Source organism: Oryctolagus cuniculus, chromosome 16 (genome assembly GCF_051225735.1).
Source record: "Oryctolagus cuniculus isolate XC-2025 breed Fujian yellow rabbit chromosome 16, ASM5122573v1, whole genome shotgun sequence".
NCBI classification, from domain to species: Eukaryota; Metazoa; Chordata; class Mammalia; order Lagomorpha; family Leporidae; genus Oryctolagus; species Oryctolagus cuniculus.
The window spans coordinates 40,754,816-40,774,816 of record NC_142882.1 but is presented as its reverse complement, the minus strand read 5'-3'; the positions used below and the strand labels follow the sequence as shown (position 1 = coordinate 40,774,816).

At 43.6% G+C, this 20,001-nt stretch overlaps 1 long non-coding RNA gene across 5 annotated transcripts in view; it reads left to right on the top strand.

Moving 5' to 3' along the window:
* The window catches only part of LOC127487775 (uncharacterized), a 61,070-nt gene that overhangs the window by 32,380 nt on the left and 8,689 nt on the right, over positions 1 to 20,001 (top strand). For 4 of the 5 annotated variants that reach the window (XR_016222408.1, XR_016222407.1, XR_016222404.1 and 1 more), the window contains exon 4: positions 926 to 19,483. This is a non-coding gene — a long non-coding RNA (uncharacterized LOC127487775). Of the gene's footprint in view, positions 1 to 925; positions 19,484 to 20,001 lie in introns of those variants that run through there. The other variant, XR_016222405.1, reaches the window with a different exon arrangement.

Sequence of the window (20,001 nt, the reverse complement as noted above, 5' to 3'; positions counted from 1 at the left end):
CCTTCTGCTTGTTCACTCCCCAAATGGTCACCATGGCTGGCACTGCGCCGATCCGAAGCCAGGAGCCAGGTGCTTCCTCCTGGTCTCCCATGCAGGTGCAGGGCCCAAGCACTTGGGCCATCCTCCACTGCACTCCCTGGCCACAGCAGAGAGCTGGACAGGAAGAGGGGCAACCGGGACAGAATCTGGCGCCCTGACCGGGACTAGAACCCTGAGTGCTGGCGCCACAGGCAGAGGATTAGCCTAGTGAGCCGCGGCACCGGCCCCCAATAAGCTTTTAATGTCTTCAAGGGGGTCCAAGTCCTAAACTAGAATTGCAAAAAACAATCAGAGGCAGAATGTAGGCTTTTCTGTCCATTGCCATTTTAAAGGACTGTGTGGCCTGTTTAATGGAAAACAAAGATCTAATAGGTGAAGTTACTAATAGATGAGCAGTATTTCAAGTAAGCAATTCAAGTTTGTTCAAACGAATGAGTGCCTCTTTCCTTCCAGCCCTGTCCACTGCCCCAAACTCCATCACAGCCTCTATTTTTTTAGAACCCTACTTTCTTCTCTAGTCCATTCGTTCTCTGGAAGCCCAGGAGGATTTGATGTTTTCCCAGACACTCCTGCAGTCCAGTATACTGATGACTTGGGGATACTGGGTGAATGGTAATCCCAATAAAAAATTTTAAATTCCACATGAGGAAACTGTGGTCACAAGAATATAGCCATGGCTATAAATTTTTTTTTAATTCCTAAGCTATAGGATTTATGGCTCTGAATATTCAGAGGAGATAACTTTTAATATCCACAAAAGAATTATTGGCAATTAGGGAGTAAAGTAAAAATGCAGACCCCCATTTCTTCATTTGTCTTCTACTAGTTGGGCATTTTCACAGCTGCTGCAAACATCTTTAATATTACATCTTCTGTGCTTTTCCAGGGGGTGTTTAATGCCCATAATCCCTGGCAGCTGAATTCTCCAAATGCTTCAGCTGCCTGGATTCTTCTCTTCCTTGCAGGTAAGTGGCAGAGCCGAGGATCTCCTCCACTCCTCCTGTAGTCCCTGTTTTCCTCCCCAAAAGAGTTTGCTGCAAATAGATTCTAGGGAACACGATGTTCCCAGTAGCCCTAAGATCGGATTTCTGACACTGTGTACAGCACAAGGGGATTAAAGACACTGATCTTCTTTCTCTGGGGGAAAAAAAAAAGCAGTTTATGTGCCTTATCATGTTGTGTTGCAACTGCTTCTGAAGCTGTTAGAAGGCTTTGCTGAAAGATAGGGTATGTATTGCGTGTTCAGAGTGTTTTAGGCTCCCTCTGCATCCTAACCACTCCCAGAGGAGCTCCCGGCAGGGCAGCCTTATTATGTAAGGTAATCTCATTTTTTTTTTTAACTTCTTAGAATGAGCTCTGGGTTAGAAGTCAGAAGATCAGGATTAAGGAACAAGCCCAGCCTTATTGCAGTAATCCCCTGGGGGAGGTGAGGCTGGCTGCTGATAGAAGTCAAGAGAAGCCCAAGGGGTATCTGGGCATAACCTGACTTCTGAGCTGCTGGGAACCGCTGACAGCCTAAAGCCGGTTGCAGGTTGCACAGGTAAGAAATGGAGTCAGGCGTGATTCCAGTTTCTTCCCTGCCTGAGCACCTGGAAGAATGGAGTTTTCATTTCAAATGGAGGGTGGGAAGACAGTGGCAGGAGCAAGTCCTGGAGGTGCAGCAAGAATTCAGTGTTGAATCTGAGCTGGGGATGCATGTTAGATAGTCACAGAGAAGCGTTGACTGGGTCTGTGAGTCTAGGGTTCACAGGAGGGACCATGACTCAGCATTCTCAATGTACAGAAGGTATTTAAACGTGTTGGAAAATAATGGGTGCTCAGGGAATCTGAGAAAGAACAAAAGAGAAAATATGTGAGCAATGAGGATTCTCCAGTATTTAAAGATCAAGGAGATTCAGCAGGACTGGTCTAGGGTAAGCGTGACCTCAGAGATCAAACAGAATAGAGCAGTAAAGAAGGATTATTTTTTTGAGATTTATTAATTTATTTGAGAGGAAGAGTTAGAAAGAGAGAGGGAGAGACAGGCAGCGAGGTCTTCCATCCACTGGTTCACTTCCCAAATGGCTGGGCCGATCTGAAGCTAGGGGCCAGGAGCTTTAGGTCTCTCATGCAGGTGCAGGGGTGGAAGGACTTGGGCCATCCTCCGCTGCTTTCCCAGGCCATTAGCAAGAAGTTGGATCAGAAGTGGAGCAGCCAGGACTCAAATGGCCGCACATATGGGATGCTGGCACTGCAAGCTTCACCTTCTACACCACAGCGCCGGCCCCAGTAAAGAAGGGTTTAATATCAGTAAAGTGGTCGCACTGTATGAATCACTTCTGATAATTGGAGCAGTGTCTTTTTTGTTGACTCTGTATTCCCTACCTGGAGTAAACTTTTTCCCAAACAACTACACAAAATTAGAAGCTTGGTCTTTAGGGAAAATAATAAGTGTTTTCCTCTTAGTAAATAGAAATAATGAGAGTATGTTTTATTTGCCATCCACTAAGTACTCAGAAAATAGCTTTGCAAAAGAAAAGATGGTTATTTCATAAAATCAAAAGTAAAAGAACAAACTTTTAAACGCTTCTTGAAAATGGGAAAAGAGTTAAAAAGACTTAGTTTAGGCATCCTGATTTCCAACTTTCACTGCACTACACGGGAACCGAGGGCTTCCTGCCCTGTCCTCAGTCATTGCCAGCTCAGCTCTTCCCCATCACAGGGAGCATGAACCCCAAAGTCAGGACATGGAAGGGGCCAAGTCTCTTCCAAAGGTCTTGCGAGCACCCACACTGACTTTGAAGGCAACAAGAAAAGTGTGATCATAGTGCTGGGGGATGGAACATGCGGTTTGGTTGTCCATGATTGAATTCGTAATACGGCACCAACAAGAGTAGATTTTCCTAATAAGGATGCAGGATTAAAGGATTTGTATTTATTTGTTTATCTGGGGACAGACAAGAGAGAGAGAGAGAAAGAGAGAGAGAGAGAAAAAACCTCATTTGCTGTTTTCTCACTCTTTAAATGCCACAGTGTCCCAACTCTGGGAGCTAGAGCTAGGAGCTTGGAACACCAACCATCTGGTCTCCCATGTGGGTGGCATCGCTGCTGCCTCCCAGGGTCTGCATAAGCAGGAAGCTGGAGTCAAGAGCTGGAGCCAGGAACCAAACCCATATACTCTGATGTGGGAAGCTGGTTAGAAGAGAGGGCGGTGTGTAACTAAGGCCACTGGCTCCAAGCTCAGTATCTGTTCCTGCTGCCTCTCCTCTACCTCTCCAAAGACATTTGTGTTTTGATTGTACAGCATATTCTCTAGTTAAACCAGTTAAAACCTTATTCATTTAATCCTAATTTTTGGTTTCTCTTTAAAAACACTTCTTAGGTAACTCTAGAGCTAAGCAGGATGATTAATTCCACGTTTTCCAAATCAACCCCAGAATCTGAGAGAACAGACTTATTTTGTAAGGTGTTAAAAATCTAATTTTGGGGGCTGCCACTGTGGCATAGCAGGTAAAGCTGCTGCCTGCAGTGCTGGCATCTCATATGGGTGTTGGTTGTAGTCCTAGCTGTTCTACTTCTGATCCAGCTCCCTGCTAACGTCCCTGGAAAAGCAGCGGAAGATGGCCCAAGTTCTTGGGCCTCTGCTCCCGCTTGGGAGACCTGGATGAAGTTCCTGGCTCTTGGACTCAGATCAGCCCAACTCCAACTGTTGAGGCCATTTGAAGAGTAAACCAATGGATGGCAAATTCTCTCTCTCTCTCTCTCTCTCTCTCTCTCTCTCTTTCTCTCTCTCTCTCTCTGCCTCTCTCTAACTCTACCTTTCAAATAAATAAATAATCTTTTTTTTTTAAATCCAACTTTCAAGCTCAAAGGAGAACAGCATCTATCTGAGTAGCTGACCATGGCATTTCTCAGTATAGTAGGCATTCATTAAACATGTACAGAACAAATACATCTTTTAAAATACTTTTCTCCAGTTATGCCGTGGCTTGTCTACATCCCCCTTGACATTTAATTTAAATCTTAGATTTCCAGTGAGGCCTTCTCAGGCTGTCCTGTGTAAAATATAAATCCTCACTATTTACCACTCCCTCCCCGGTTTATCTTCCTCCGTATTACTCATCTGTTTTCTTGTGTATTTCCGTAGATTTTCTTGTTTGCTGTCTATCTCCCCCATTAGAATCAAGGTCCACAGTGCAGACACTGAAGACTTTGTTTACAGATCGCTCCTCAGTGTGCGGAACAGAGCTTCCCCTGCTGTTGCTCAGTAAATATTTGTCACAGTCAGTGAGTGGCGTGGCAGACACTTCCCTCCTGGAACAGAAGATGTTTTATGTCATCCTTATTCCTAGAAGATAAAGAAAGGTTATAATCGAATGTCAAAGAGAAAAACACAGACATTTCTGAGCATGGAGAGCAGACCACAGTGCAGTTCAGCCCTTTTCCATCTTCTAGCATCAGAAACCTATCTGTGAACCAGCTCCACAAAGGAGACATGAATTAGGTATGGTTTCACATATTGGAAATAATTATGGAGTTAAAGTGGGAGAGCATTTACTCTTTTAGAATTCTAAACTCAGAAAATATCTCAAGAAACAAAACATATGGAAGCTTCTGGGAGAGAGGAAAAGCAGTAGTGAGAAGGACATTTATAGAAATAATGCCACATTTAGAAAGATCTCAAGTAAACAACCTAACTTTACACCCAAAAATGTCAGAAAAAGAAGAATGAACTGAGCCCAAAATTAGTAGAACAGAGATAAGAAAGAGAGCAGCAATAAAACAGAAAAGATCAACATGATTTTAAATTTTAAAAAAACTGTAAAGGCTTGGGGTTTTTTAAAAATATAATTATTATAAGAGTCGAGTGACAGAGAGAGAGAGAGGGAGGGACAGAGAGGAAGAGAGAGATCTTCTATCAGTTGGTTCGTGAACCAAATGGCTACAACATCCGGGGCTGGGCCAGGCTAAAGCCAGAAGCCAGGAGCTTTATCTGGGTCTCCCATGTGGGTGCAGGGGCCCAAGCACTTCAGCCATCTCCTGCTGCTTTCCCAGGTGCACTAGCAGGGAGCTGGATTGGAAGTGGAGCAGCTGGGACTCGAACTGGTGCTCATATGGGATGCTGGTGGCATTGCAGGCAACAATTAAGCTTTCTGGCTACAATGCTGGCCCCAAGACTTCACTTAAACAACAACAACAAAAACTTTTAGAACTGATAAATAAATTATGTGAACTTACAAGATACAAAATTGACTTAGAAAAATTATTTGCATCTCTACATATGAACAACATATTAACTTAAAAGGAAATTGGAAATGTATGGAAAATTATTAAAAGCAAAATTTAGATAAAGCTGTTTTAGAAGAGTTTATTTGAATACAAAATGAAAAAGTAGGGGCCGGTGCTGTGGCCTACTAGATAAAGCCAGTAGATATGACAGCTGCATTCCATATGGGATGGGTTCCAATCCCAGATACTCCACTTCTGTCCAGATCCCTGCTAATGGCCTGGAAAGAGTAGCTGAAAATGGCCCCCGAGTGCTTGAGCTCCTGCATCCACATGGGAGACCCGGAGGAAGCTCCTGGCTCCTGGCCTCAGCCTGTCAGCCCTGGCCATCACAGCCACTTGGAGAACGGATGGACAATCTTTCCCTCTTTGTCTCTCCCTCTGTCTCTGTGTAACTCTTTCAAATAAATAAATATAGACTTTAAATAATAAAATGTAAAATGAATGGGTCAAAGCTCAGAAGAACAAGAAACCACCTGTAGCTCTCAACAAGGTGACCCAAGATGACCTTTACAGCCCAAACACAGAAGCCAAGTAGAGAAGCCACTGGGTCAGCTGTGGCCGGGCAGCTGCCTTATTAGGTGTGGTGCTATGAGTTGACTGCTGTGATGGACTGAAACCTAGAAGCTCCTGATTTGTTAACATTTGACTGTGGGTTATATTCCTAAGTTAGGTTTTCGTGGGTTTATATAACAAGTTAGGTTTCCATTCACTTTGTGGGACCTCAAAGCATAGAGAGAGCCTCAGGCTGATGGCCTCTTGCTTATTTAATTCAGCACAGCAGCCCTGAGAAGAATAAATATTTAGGAATAAACTCAACTAAGGAGATTAAAAAAAACTTGTATAGTGAAAACTACCAAAGAGATTAAAGGAGACACAAACAGATGGAAAAATCTCCACATTACTGGATTAGTGTTAAAACGTCCATAGGACTCAAAGTAATGCACAGATCCAGTGCAATCCCTTTGAAAGTCTCAATGGCATTTTTAATAGAAGTGGATAACAAAATTCTATAATCCACATCAAACACAAAAGAGCATGATTTGTCAAATCAATCTTCAGGAAGAAGAATAAAGGCAGTTGCACGCCACTTCTGAATTCAAAATGTATTTAAAATCTCATACAATCCAAACAATATGGTTCTGGCATGAGAACAAACACATAGAACAATTAAATTGATGAGAGATCAGAAATTTACTCATGTACAACTGTACTGATCTTTGATAAGAGTGCCAAGAATACACAATAGCTGGTGCTGGAAAAACTGGACATCCTCAAGAAAACAATGAAATTTGCTTGTTATACCATACACAAAAGACAACTCAAAACGGATTGAAGAGTTATATACAAAACATGAAACTGTAAAATTCCAAGTAAAACATGTGGGAAAGACTTCACAATGTTAGTTTTGGCAATGATTTTATGGATGTAACACCAAAAGCACAGGCAATGAAACCAAAAATAGGCAAATGTGCTGCATCCAATTTACAAACTCCAGCTTAGCAAAGGAAATAAGCAAACTAAAAAGGCAACCTAAGAATGAACAAGAATTGAGATGGGATGGGGGAGGGAACAACATCGCGCACCGGAGTTAAGCCACTGCTTGCGACAACTGCACCCCATATTGGATCTTCAGTTCGAGTTCTGGCTACTCTGCTTCCAATCCAGCTTCCTTTTTAGGTGCCTGAGAAGGCAATAGATGATGGTCCAAGTACCCTGCCATTTGTGTCAGTGACCAAGATGGAGTTCCTGGCCCTGAATCAGAAGTCTTAGGATTTCTCCTTCTCTCTCTCTCACTCTCTCACTCTTTTGCTCTCTCACTCTCCCTCTCGCTTTCCCTCTCTCTCCTCCCCCTCCCATCTCTCCTTATCTATTTCTGTCACTCTTCTGTTTAAATAAGTAACAAATAAGTTAAGGTCTGGTTCCCAAAGTGTTATTCACATTCATGTTCATTACAGCGCTATTCATGAGAGGCACAGTATGAAAACAGCCTACATATCTACCAAGAGATGAATGGACAAAGGAAACACAGGCCATGGAATACTCTTCAACCTTAGAAAAAAGAAGCAAATTCTGTTATATGCTGAATAATATGACTGAACCATGAGGATATTAGTCTAAGTAAGCCAATCACAGAAAGACAAATACTAGATGAATTCACTTAAATGAGGTATTTAAAATAAGAAAATTCATAGGATCAGAGTTGGATGGTTTTTAACAGGGACTGGGTGGATGAGAGAATGGGAGCTCCTAATCAATAAGCATTAAGGTTTCAGTTCAGCAGGATGAATAAGGTCTAGAGCTCTTTTGCAAAACATTATACATATGGCCAAAAATAAGGGCTATACAGTGAAACATTTGTTTAAGCAGACAAACTCAAGTTAGCTGATTTTTAAAAAGATATACTCCTGGAGCTTGCAGAGCCGGCATCCCATATCGGCACTAGTTTATGTCCCCATTGCTCCACATCCAATCTAGCTTTCTGCTTATGGCCTAGGAAAGCAGTGGAAGATGGCCCAAGTGCCTGAGCCTCTGCACCCACGTTGGGGACCTGGATGAAGCTCATGGCTCCTGCCTTCGGATGGGCCCAGGTCCAGCCATGTGGCCATTTGGGGAGTGAACCAGTGGACGGAAGATCTCTCTCTATCTCTGTCTCCCTCTCTTTCTCTGTAACTCTGCCTTTCAAATAAATAAATAAATCTTTGAAAAAAGTATTCATTTATGTGAAAGGCAGAGTGAGACACACACACACACACACACACAGACAGAGACAGAGACAGAGAGAAAGAGAGATCCTCCATTCTTTGGTTCACTCCTCAAATGGTCACAATGGCCAGAGTTGGACCAGGCCAAAGTCAGGAGCAAGGAACTCCAGCCAGATCTCCCACATGGGTGGCAGGAGTCCTGGTACTTGGGCCACCATCTGTGGCTTTCCTAAGTATGTTAACAAGAACCTTGATGGGAAGCAGAGTAGCCAGTGCTGCAACCAACACTCTGACTTGGGATGCACATATCCCAAATGGTGCCTTAACCCTCTGTACCACAACTGCCCCATGCTATTTGTTTTTATCACAATGAAATAAAATAACATAGTTTCTGCTTGTCATTAAAAATTTTCCATGACATTGGATAAAAAGTGTATTTTCTGCTTATGTAACAGAAATATTACAAAGCAATTGATAATTAGGTTCAATAGACAGACAATGCACATATATGAATTTACATAACATTTATTTATAGTTTCCTTTTAGTACTGCTTAAATCATTTTTTCATTTATATCTGGAGAGGAAATTTTAATAATTCCAGAGATAATGGATAATAACAAAATATTTTCCCCACTGTTATGAGCATGTTTTATTGCAAAAGAAATTAAATATCTTACTTGTGGAAATTAACACTCAGAGAAAAGTTTCCCATTTCTGGAAAGTCCTGCACTCTTGATCTCAAAATAAGTCTCAGATTGCCATTGCTGTTGATGAGGTCATCACAGTGTGGGCTGGCTCTCCAATCTGCCAACTATGAAACCTGACTGGATTCACTTGATCCATTTCACAGTGGTCTTTGTATTGTGGATGACATCAGAATGTCTCTGTGTCCATTCTAAAACAGAAGCAATGACCTTGAGGACCAGAATATCTGCAATGCTCTGTTCAGCACCGTAACTCTCCACAAGTGGGCCTACATCAGATGCCAAATTCATAAATAACATTTGGTTTGTGACCCTCCTATTAAGAAATAGGCAATTAGAGGGAGCAAGTGCTTAATGAAATGATGATAAAATGGACACTGCATCTATCTACATCATCACTCAAATGATACCATGAATGTGAATGCAACACTTGAAGTAGAATGGATATAGCCTTCAGTCTCTCGATTAATACCTAAGAGAAAACTGGTCACTGTAAACATTTGTCCCTGTTCCATGACTGACAAAATCCTGTTTCTTTAGACTTGCAAGCATAATTATATTACAGTCAAGTGCTGCAAACACAATCCATGCCATCTCTTTAAATGATTGTTCCCACCCACACTCTGATGGATCCCCTGTGGGTTTTATTCAGTGGGCAAGCTTTGTTCTTAGTTTCTATGATTTTCTGGGTGTTTCACGACAAGTCTTCCATTAGTTACTGACACACATCGGAATTCAGTTTTTGTATCCAAAGGAATAAGCATGCACTCTTGTTGCTAATTGTGTCAAGGTGATGGTTTTGTGAGAAATATATAATACAGGAAACCAAACCAACTCTACCCCAGAGATAAATTTAGCATAATTATACTGATTTGAGCCAACCATCTGAGCTGTAATGGATTTAGTCCACCTATCTATAATATTTGGTTGCAAATGGCAAATGATCCTATATAAGAATGTCACAAGATAAAGGAAACCCATGATGCTACTGCAAGCGTTTATTTTACAGAATTACTTTGTTTGGTCCACCACTTAAAATTTAGAATGGCTCTTTTCTGAGTACTTTCTGCATGAAAATGTATTTAATAGACCTCTGTATCTATTAAATCTTTCCGTATCTGTCTGTCCCTATTTTGTCTCCAAAAAGGAGAGCACCCTCATTTTTTAAAGATTCATTTATCCATTTGAAAGGCAGACCTACAGATGAAGGGAGAGAGAGAAGGAGGGTGGGGGGGGAGATGTTTCATCAGCTGGTTCGCTCTCCAAATGACTTCAATGGCCAGGGTGGGCCAGGCCAAAGCCAGGAGCCAGGAGCTGCATCTGGGTCTCCCATGTGGATGCAGGAGCTCAAGCACTTGGGCCATTTTCAGCTGTTCTTCCCAGGCCATTAGCAGGAATCTGGAAGAAGTGGAGTATCTGGGATTGGAACCCGTCCCATAGGGAATGCAGCTGTCATAGCTACTGGCTTTATCTGGTAGGCCACTTCTTTACAACTTTCTTTCAATCACTACATGTAACTCATGTAAGTAAATATCCTGCACATTAGAATGGTTGCATTATACAACTACATCAACATACTTAGATAACTTCTATTTTTTTCCAATTTTTCATGATCCAATAATGCTGCAGTAAACAGCCTTGAGAATGAATATTATTCCATCGTGTAAAGTGTTGTCATAGGATGCTTTAGAGGACAGACTTGTGCAAACTAGAAAGATGCATTTGAGGGGCTGGAACTATGGCTCAGCAAGTTAAAGCTACTGCCTGCAGCAGGGCATCCCTATGGGTTCTCTTTGAGTCATGACTGCTCCACTTCCTTTCCAGCTCCCTGCTGATGGCCTGGGAAAGCAGTGCAAGAGAGCCCAGGTCCTGGGACCTCTGCACCCATGTGGGAGACCCGTATGAAGCCTGTGGTTTCTGGCTTCAGCCTGACTCAACCCTGGCTGATGAGGCTATTTGAGTAGCAAACTAGTGGATGGAAGATCTCTCTCTTTCTCTCTCTTCCTGTCTCTCCTTCTTGCTCTCTCTGTGACTCTGTAACTGTGAGCTCAGGAGGATGCAATGACCACTCCCTTGCTGTTCTCATGGTAAATCAGAAGCTACCAAGGAGTGGGCAAATAACTTTTGGAGGGGACATTTTTCCACCCTCAATTTCCAGACAGCCTGTTAAACCATTTGACTCCTCACAACACAAGCCCAGTGGCAGCGTAAAGTACAGCACAGATGATGCTTCTTCCCTGCCCAAAGGCAAATCCAGCGTGATCTTTGAACAGAACAGAGAGACCGCAAAACAAAGACCCCTGCTGATGGCTGCATGAGCAGCAGACTATGTGTTCATCATACTCTGTCATTGAGGACGAAGCAAAGAGCAGTGGGGAGTGGCTGGGGTCTTCATCCTGTGCCCTACTTCAGCTCTGAGTTGTCTGTGAACAGAGGTCTCTACCAGAGCCATTCCTGCAAATTCCTGGAGACAGAAGGCCCATTGAGTAGTCAATGCCAGCTGTCAGAGATGAAACTGATATAGGCAGATAGGATCAAATTGATTAGATTTGTAAGCTGGAGACCAGGCCTTCATCCCGCCCCCTTTTGTGATCTCACAGCCTACCTGCCAATCAGACTATGTAACCACTCCCCTTTGGAAGTGAATAAAAGACCTGGAGCATGGTGGGCCTGCCCTTGTTGTACTGCATACCGCTCTGCCTCTGCTTTCCTGCTCACATGCTTGCTCCACGTGGCTCCTGGCCTGCTCTCTACCTGGTATGGACCCAACTTAGTTTCTGGACTTCTTTGTCCCCTTAATAAAGCCCACACTTTCCTGCATATTTCTCTCACTGAAAAAATGCTAAAACTGTACCACATTGCCTGTTTCATTTATAAGCAGCCTATATTTAGAATTCTTACCTAAATATACAAGAAGAACCCTTGAAATTTTGAGTAAAAGTCCCAGACTTCAAAATCATGGAGAAGTAAAGCTGGCACTAAGCAATGGGCAATCCACGACTTGTGTATGAGAAGCCACATAAAGAGAGGCTTTGTGTTAGCATGGCTCCATGTTAAGATCGTGAAAGTTAGAGAAGGGGAGGAAGTTGAATTTTTCTCAGGAAGCACTAGACCAAGTAAGATAATTCCATCCAGAGACTGGGGGAGATTACGGAAGTCATAGAGGAGGCTAAGATAAAACTAAACATGACTGCAAGAGGGCCTAGCTCCTCTCATAGCACCACAGAGGAGGCTAAGATAAAACTAAACATAACTACAGGAGGGCCTAGCTCCTCTCATTAGTGCCACAGTGGCAGAGTCTAAGAGAAGCAGATGGAGAGATGAAAAATCAGAGCCAGCCCAATGGCACCCTGAGATCAGGAACAAGAACGTCAGGGGTGGGTGTTTGACACGTCAGTCAAGATGCTACTAAGGATACTGCCATCCCATATTGGAGTGCCTGGGCTGGAGACCAGCCTCTGCTTCTGATTCCAGCTTCCCGCTAAAGCTCACCCTTGGAGCTAGTGGCAATGATTAGAGTAGGTGGGTCCTTGCCACTGATGTGGGAGACCAGATAGAGTTCCTGATTCCTGGATTTGGCCTGCACCAGCCCTGGCTGTTGTGTGCATCTGCAGAGTGAACCAAAGGATGGGAGTTCTCTTCCTATTTCTCTGTCTCTCTTTCAAAAAATAAAAATAAAAAAATAAGAACAGAAAACCAATTGTGTGGGATAAACCCTGATTCCTCTCCTTTCTATAACAAACACCAAGAAGCAGGATCCACTTCCCAGTTCCTTAAAAATGTGAATTCAGCCAGTAATGGGGCTATTGAAACTTCTGAGAATAATTAGATTGAACTTTTCATAAAGATAATCAGAAAGTGGAGGGAGAAGGGAGCAACATAATTGAAAGTAGTGACTAAAAACACACAAGTGTCTTATAAAACAATAAAATGTTTATGTTTTATTTTTATACCATCTTTCCAGCAGTTGGTAGGCAGTCTCTATCTCATAAAAATATGTTGGGTTAACTGAATGTTTAATTAGTTTAAAAAAGAGCAGTTACGGGGCCAGCGCCGTGGCTCACTAGGTTAATCCTCCGCCTGCAGCACTGGCATCCCATATGAGCGCTGGGTTCTAGTCCCAGTTGCTCTTCTTCCAGTCCAGCTCTCTGCTGTGGCCCAGGAGGGCAGTGGAGGATGGCCCAAGTGCTTGGGCCCTGCACCTGCATGGGAGACCAGGAGAAGCACCTGGCTCCTGGCTTTGGATCAGCACAGTGCCAGCCGTGGTGACCATTTGGGGAGTGAACAAGTGGAAGGAAGACCTTTCTCTCTCTCTCTCACTGTCTATAACTCTGCCTGTCAAATAAATTTTTAAAATTTTTTAAAAAAAGAGCACTTTGATGAAATTATTTGAGTTCTTTCAACAATATAAAAAAGAGAATTATATAAAAATCAAGGGGTCGGCGCTGTGGTACAGTGGGTTAACGCCCTGACCTGAAGTATCCCATGTGTGCACACCGGTTTGAGACCCGGCTGCTCTACTTCTGATCCACCTCTCTACTATGGCCTGGGAAAGCAGTATAAGATGGCCCAAGTCCTTGGGCCCCTGCCCCCACCTGGGAGACCCAGAAGAAGCTCCTGGCTCTTGGCTTGGATCGGCGCAGCTCCTGCTGTTGTGGCCAATTAGGGAGTGAACCAGAAGATGAAAGACCTCTCGACCTCTCTCTCTCTCTGCCTCTCCTTCTCTCTCTGTGTATCTCTTTCAAATAAATAAATAAATCTTTAAAAAATATCAATAGATTCTTGAGGAAAAAATGATAGAGTAGATATAATTTGTAGGTAAAATAGTGCATATGTAAAATTAACAAGGCTGGCAAAGAATCTTGACATATAGTCACCTGTAAATGATAGTTCTAGTTCAAGACTTTTCCTTGCTTTCAGTTTTAAATATTCATGGAAATTCAATTATGATTCCCTCTTGTTGGCTTGCGAAAGGTACAGAAATGGCTATGTTCTCCTGTGTGTGTCCTAAGAAACGGTGTGCAGGTCAATACTCATCACTATATCTTCTCTCCACTCTCTCCCACCCTCATCTCCACCCCTTTCACACAGGCCCCGGCTCAGGGAAGTGCAGCCCCATGTATCCTATTGCACAGCTCAGGAACCTGAGTTCTTCCTTTTTCTTCTGTCTCTCACCTCCACGCTCCAGCCAACCACCAAGTCCTGCTCACTTTGCCTCCTACACATTTTCACACCCATCCTTCCTTTCTGTCTCTGCTGTGTCTGCCTCATTGCAAATGGTGATTTCCACTTTCTGTCTCTGTCTCTTGGTTGATCCATGGAGCAACACTGCTGAAATAATTCCCTTGGTCTCTACTACAAAAAAAATGAAGGTCAAATTCTTCAGGCTCTTTAAAGGACTCTCAGTCATTTTCCATTCTTCCCACTTGTATCTTACTCTCTGGAATTTGCCTAATTTTGGTTACTTGCACATAGCAAGATACTATGTGACTCTTTGCTGTCATTATACTGTCCCTTCCAACACTTTCACTACACTGTCTCAGCTTTCATTACTGGCCAAGAAACCTTCCTGAGCCTCTGCACTGGAGTGAATTCCCTCTGTGGGCTGACAATGGACACACTGCAACACAGCACCAGCTCCCTACGCTTTTTCCCCATGACAACATTGACAGCCTCCATGGATAAGCCAGTATCTGACAGATTTCTAAGACAAGCACCTCATACAAAAAGAAAAAGGAAATGTTAAACCTAGCTGAATACTAGAGAGTAAAAATTGACAACTAGCAAAGGCAATGCTTCTCAAAAACACAGGTATTGTGCTGAGAATATTCCATGTCACCTTATTTAACCTTTATAATATCCCTTTAAAGTGGCTGCTCCAGGGGCCCATGCAGTGGTGTAGTTGGTTAAGCTGTTGCCTGTAGCACCTACATCACATATGGGCACTGGTTTGAGTCTTGGCTGCTCCATTTCCCATCCAGCCCCTGCTAATGGCTTGGGAAAGCAATGGATGGTGGCTCAAGTGTTTGGGCATCTGCAGCCATGTGGGAGACCAAGAAGAAGCTCCTGGCTCCTGGCTTCAGATCGGCGCTGATCTGGCTGTTGTGGCCAATTGTGGAGTGAACCAGTAGATGGAAAATCTCTTTCTTTCTCTCCCTCTCTCTGTCTGTAACTCTGCCTCTCAAATAAATAAATAAATATTAAAATAAATAGGCAAAGCTGCAAAATCCATTTTTAAAAAATAAATAAAAATAAAGTGGCTACTCCAGTCACCCTCATGTTACTGATGGGGAGCTGAGGCCTCTGGTTTCTGTAACTCAGCCCAGGGCATGTGGTGCTATAGGCAGAAACACCAAGTCTGATTCCCAGGCTCAAGGACTGAACCAACCTGCTACTGGTGTTTTGTAAAATTGCTCCTTGGAAAAGACTAGACGGCAGATCTTGGCCAAAGCCAAGATTGCTCGGGTAAATGGGTGAGTCAGCTGATGTCTATTTTTGAATGCAACGCTTTTTCACCACTAGAGAAGGGAAGATTTAGCCCCATACTGTTTAATCATACTCGGCCATATCAGCAATCAGCCCGGTTACTCCCATTATCCCTTACTGAAATAGCATGCTTGAACGCTAAATTCCTACATGTAGAAAGAAATAAACAATGGAAAAGTTAAATTGCTAGGATCACAACCCATGATTTAATTTGACCCCTGCCCCAGGAGAATCCCAATTCTGAGTAGTAAGCAAACCTCTAAATGCTACCCATCTCGATTCATGTGGGCAGTTAAATATAAAAGATCAGAAGCAAACGTCGGCCTGAAAACCCCTACAGGGCATTTACAAGCATGATTAACAGGGAGCCAGCAAGTGGAAGAATTCAGCGGCATCAGACAAGCCTGGATAATCAAGTCCATCCGGAGCTTACTTAATATAAACAAATAGAGAACTTTTAAAAAGATCTTATTTATTGTTTTTGAGAGGCAGAGTTACAGCGGGAGACAGGGAGAGACAGAGAGAAAGGTCTCCACTCTCCAAATGGCCGCAATAGCCCAAGCTGGAATGATGCAAAGCCAGGAGCCAGGAGCATTTTCTGGGTCTCCCACATGGGTTCAGGGGCCCAAGCACTTGGGCCACCTTCTACTGCGTTCCAAGCCATAAAAAGAGAGCCGAATGGGAAGTGGAGCAGCCAGAAAACAAACGGGTGCCCATATGGGATTCCAGTGCAGCAGGCAGAAGTGTAGCCTACTAGGCCACGGCTCTGGCCCTAGAACATTTTTTAGAAACCCTGGGGCCAGCGCTGTGGCTCACTTGGTTGATCCTCCACCTGAGGCGCCGGCATCCCATGTGGGCTCCGGGTTCTGGTCCCGGTTGCTCCTCTTCCAGTCCAGCTCTCTGCTATGGCCCAGGAGGGCAGTGGAGGATGGCCCAAGTGCTTGGGCCCCTGCACCCACATGGGGAGACCAGGAAGAGGCACCTGGCCCTTGGTTTTGGATCGGCGCAGCGCCAGCCCATGGAGGCCATTTGGGGAGTGAACCAATGGAGGGAAGACCTTTCTCTCTTTCCCTCACTGTCTGTGACTCTACCTGTCAAATTAAAAAAAAAAAAAAAGAAAATGAAAAAGAAAGAGAAACCCTATTTCTGGGGGCCAGTACTGTGGCATAGTGAGTAAAGCTGCAGTCTGTGCTGCCAGCATCCCATATGGGTGCCTGTTCAAGTCCTGGCTGCTCCACTTCCAATCCAACTCTCTGCTATGGCCTGGAAAAGCAATGGAAGATGACTGAAATCCTTGGTCCCCTGCAACCGTGTGGGAGACACAGAAGAAGCTCCTGGCTCCTGCCTTCAGATGGGCATGGCTCTGGCTGTTACTGCCATTTGGAGGCTGAACCAGTGAATGGAAGACCTCTCCCTCTCTCTCTCTCTCTCTGCTTCTGCCTCTCTGTAATTCTGCCTTTCAAATAATGTAAATAAATCTTTTTAAAAAATCTATTTCTGAAGACTTTTAGATTTTTTGTGACTGTATTACAATATTATTCAAATGTTTTAGTAAAGACAAAAATAGAGTTAAACTTTGAACAGGTTTCTATGATCACATTAGATAATACTTGGATTAAAACGGTAGGGATTTTTTTTAAAGATTTATTTATTTATTTATTTGAAAGAGTTACACAGAGAGAGAGGAAAGGCAGAGAGAGAGAGAGAAAGAGGTCTTCCATCCGCTGGTTCACTCCCCAATTGGCCGCAATCTTGCCGATCCGAAGCCAAGAGCCAGGAGCTTCTTCCAGGTCTCCCACGTGGGTACAGGAGCCCAAGCACTTAGGCCATCTTCTACTGCTTTCCCAGGCCATAGCAGAGAGCTGGATCGGAAGTGGAGCAGCCGGGACTCGAACCAGCCCCCATAGGGATGCCGGCGCTTCAGGCCAGGGAAGTAAACCACTGCGCCACAGCGCCGGCCCCAAAACGGTAAGGATTTAATGTTTTCAGTCTCCTTTAATATCTCTTAAAGTCACAACATAGAAATAGAAATGAGTAAAAGGTGACAGTAAGAAATACCAATTACATTACCAGGCATCAATTTTCCTAGAATCAAGTTAATGATGCTTACATCTTAGAACTGTTTTCTATTATACCCAAATTTGAATGCAGAGAGAACTTTTGGCTTTTATAAAGATCCATATCTTGGGGCTGGCTCTGGCATAGCAGCTAAAGCCACTGCCTGCACTGCCAGCATCTCATATGGGTGCCAGTTCGAATCGTGGCTGCTCCACTTCCGATCCAGCTCTCTGCTATGGCCTGGGAAAGCAGTAGAAGATGGCCCAATTCCTTGGGCCCCTGCACCATGTGGGAGACCTGGAAGAAGCTCTTGGCTCCTGGCTTCAGATTGGTGCAGCTCCAGCCATTACGGCCAATTGGGGAGTGAACCAGCAGTTGGAAGACCTCTCTCTCTCGCTCTCTTTCTCTCTGCCTCTGCCTCTTTGTAACTCTGCCTTTCAAACAAATATATAAGTCCTTTAAAAAGAGGTAGAAAACATGTAGTTGCCCTCCCAGACAAGCTAATTCAGATGTTGTCCAATGGAAAGGCTTAGAGAACAAACTGAAGTGCTGGAACCACATAGCTTATTGAACGAATCTTAAACACACAGCAAAAACCAAGGGGAAGCAATGCAATACATGAACATACTTAGCATGGGCGCAGTGCTTCCTGAGTCTTATCCCATGCTCAGCTGTCTGAAATGCCTTATGACCGTTTGGCACCCTCTGCACTAGTTTGCTGGGGTTGCCATGGAGGGGCACCACAGACTATGTGGCACAAGCAGAAGGGCACTGTTGTCAGAGGGGTTTGTTCTGTTGAGACTTCTAGAGGATACTGCCTTCCGTGGCTCCCCCCAGCCCCTCCCTACTCCGTGAGCTGCCTGTTGTGTAGAAGGCGACACTGCTCATCTATTCGCAGAGGCAGAGGCTGAGTGACAGCAGGTTCCATAGCCACTCAATCACAGAGAGCCTGTGAGGCTCCAAAGAAGATGCAGGGTCTATTCTGCAAATGAGAAGGGAAGGGAGATTGAGAGAAGAGAGTCAGCTTTTCAGGAACGCTTCTGATCAGTCTCTGCAAACATTGAAGAATGACGTGTTTCTGCTGGGTTCCCAGGGTAGCCATCCAGTTTCCTTTCATTAAGCTTGATTCCTGATATCTTATGAACGAGACATGCCATAAAACACTGGCAGTACCTAGAAATGGTTCCTCTTGGCAAAGATAAAAACTACAAAGAGTAATGAGATACAAACTACAATGCATAGTACTTTGTAATAGTTCTCTAATATTTAGAAATTTAAAGGTTAGGGGCAACAATGAGAAAAGATGTTCATTCTTTACAGCAAAGAGATTGAAGTTAAACACAAAGAGAAAGAGCTAACATTAGAGTGTTCCAGAAACAGCCTACAAAAAATATTTTCCTTCTCATTTCGTATATGCATCTCTTTGCTCTGTAAGTCTTAGGTTTACCTGGTCCTGTACTTGCAAAATTGCTAAAGACATTCATTAGAAGCTTGCTCACTAACTGCACAGGGTGAAGGTCAACTTTCAACAGATTGCATTTCAGCATCCTGCTCTCCAAACCCAGATGCTGGGTGCCATGGAAATTCTAGAATTTTGATTTAGCCTCTCTGCCACTGGGCATGGACAGCCACATTTTGAAAACCTGCAGGGAACTTGATGATCAGTTAGCACAAGAACTTCCCATTTAATCCCTAAGCAGCTAATGCAATACTTTGCAGTCACATAAAGAAAAAAGTGTTCCAGAGCCACAGGCTCATGCTGCTCCCCAGAGCGTGCCTCCCCAGAATGAAGTCTTCAGAATTTTTCTCAAGATTCTGTTGCTAAAACACCTTTGAATGTATTCTGCCAATGTGTGATCTGGCTTATTTGTAAATCATAGATTGTAATACTGCAGTAATACAAATCAGTGTTCCAAAGCTTTTCCAACTAGGAAATTCAAAAAGATGAGGTAAAATGAATCACAGATAATTTTGGGCACATTGGAAAGAGTTCGTTCTGCTTTAGGGTCCCACCATGAATGTGTACTGAGAGAACAAACACAGTTCACTTTCTCTACCACTCTCTATTTTAATGGCCCTCTGCAGGTCACAGAATCTTTTCATATCTGTAATATTATTTGAAGCTCAAACATCCTATGAGATGGGCTTAGTTAATATTAATAACCTCCCATCATTGAGTATATTGAAGCCCCAGCAGGACATGTTCAGTATCACGTAACTAAAAATAGTGTCTAAGACAGAAATCCAAGATTTTAAAAATAGATTTACTTATCTATTTAGCTAATGTGTTTAGTTGAAAGACAAAACAACAAAGATGGAGAAACTAAAAGAGAGATTTTCCATCTTCTTGCGCATACCCCAACAGTCAAGTCAGGCCTGAAACCAGGAACTTCATCCTAGTCACCCACATGGGTTGCAGGGGCCCAACCACTTGGGACATCTTCCCCTGCCTTCCTATGTTCATAGCAGAGAGCTGGATGGAAAGCAGAGGAGGTGGGTCTCAGGCACTCTGATACAGTATGTCTGCATTGCAAGTGGTGGCTTAGCCTACTGTGCCGCAACACTGGCCCCCCAAATCCACGTCTTTGGTCTCAGAATTGACTACTTCATAATCCATGGCTCAACTGGGCAGGAGCTACGATTATATTTCCCTTCTTTCTACCCTGAGGCAGAAGACAATAAAATGTTGCCTTTTTGCTACACTTGTTTTAAAGATAAATACAGCTGCCTATTGGAATTATGT